Raw genomic sequence first — 1,714 nt, 5'->3', positions numbered from 1 at the left:
CCCTGTTCAGTGCGTCACTCTGTCCTGCTTCTCTGTCTGCCATATCGGCAGTGACGGAACCCAGGCCTGAGCTGACCTTCTCTTTCTCCCTCTCCACTTCCCTACGTCTGCATGCTCTGTGCCGGCGGAACCCCGCTGCGCTTCCTCCCGCCAGGCGTCCAGGCCACTTGGGGAAAGCCGGTCTTAGGGTCAAGCCGAGAGCGAGGTCTCTGGAATCTGGCTCTGTCTTGTGCTCTTGAGGCACTGTAATGGAATGAACTTTCTAAAGCCGCTTATACCCAACCGCAGATACTCCTTTGTTTCCTAAAGCCAGGATGTACTCATTTATAAAAGTCAAGTAGGACTGGGTTGGGAGGGACTGATTTCTATTTGGGGCTACACCGATGTGTAGTTTTAGAGTTGACTGGCGTCCTCTTTTAAAAACTTGAGGTGGTAATGATAACATTCAGTTGTCACTGAAGATCCATAACTTAGTGGTTGGTGGACAATGACATAGTGCTGATTTAAGCATGAGATTAAATGCCCCTTTCCTCCATGAGTAGCTCTATGCACATCAAATACATGGTAGGATCTAAGCCAGAAACACCTAAAGCCAAATGCTCTGACCTTCAGAAGTTTACAATTCCCTGGAGAAACTTAAAGGATATATACAATCGTTAGAGAGTATAGTATAAGATAGAGAAGGAAACTGCTGAACATAAAAGACTCTTTTAAAAATCCATTTTAATTCACATGATAACCCGAACGCTGAAGGATTGGGGGACGGGGAGGGGGGGGTGCAGGGACTCATTCCTGTCTTACCATTCTTGTCTCAGATTTGAGTACTGAAAATTCTGTGGACCCTCAGGAATGTTAAATTGATACTAATTTATTGAATGATAATGTGACTCACACTTCACATCTGAGTGTACCTTTATGTTAGACTTTTAAGTCTTTAGTTGTGTTGATCCTATTGAGTCAACACAACCAAATACACCTCTTGAGAAGAGCTTTTAGTCCATAATGAGGCTCAAATTTATAAACAGAGCTCAGCAGCCACTAAACAGGCCCCTCACCTAAGCCATGTTTCTCTTGCATTAACCTGCCTACTTCAACAACTCAACTGCTTGCCTGCATTGTGTTCTCGCCAGTTGAACCAACCCTTTTAAAGGAGTTCCTGGAAGCATATTTAACCAATAGGACTGAGATTGTCCCATCCAATTGGAGCTGTGTAGTTAATCCTCATTTGCATCATCACCAACCACAAAGTAATCCAATTCTGACCAAGCAGGAGGGTCCTTTTTGGACCAATCTAACTGTAAGGATTTACAGTCCTCGTTTGCATAAGAACAGACCAATCAAGACTTCAGGCCAAGATGGAGGCATTGACAGACATGCTGCATCTCCCTCCATGACTAAAAAGAAATACAACTACCTCAAAACTAGAAACAACCAGAGGTTCCAGAAAGTCAAACTGCATGGAAGTCCAATAAACAAAGATATAAAGAAGAAATACTCATCCAGACAGGTAGGAGGGGCGGAGCCGAGGCGTAGAGAGCACGATGTAGTGGCAGTAGGAGCGGCAGCGGTGGTAGCAGCAGGCCAGTAGAAAGCGCAGTCACATGTTTTAAAGTCAGGAGGGACACATTGGGAGCATTCCCAGCTCCTCACTGGACCTCGCAGCTCACAGACCCAGCACTGGGGAAAATCAAGCCTCATTACCCCTGACTGTGTA

The sequence above is a fragment of the Furipterus horrens genome, unplaced genomic scaffold (assembly GCF_987537825.1).
Source record: "Furipterus horrens unplaced genomic scaffold, mFurHor1.1.pri manual_scaffold_7, whole genome shotgun sequence".
Classification (NCBI taxonomy): Eukaryota; Metazoa; Chordata; class Mammalia; order Chiroptera; family Furipteridae; genus Furipterus; species Furipterus horrens.
The sequence above is the reverse complement of the archived record's forward strand: the minus strand, read 5'-3'. Positions refer to the sequence as shown.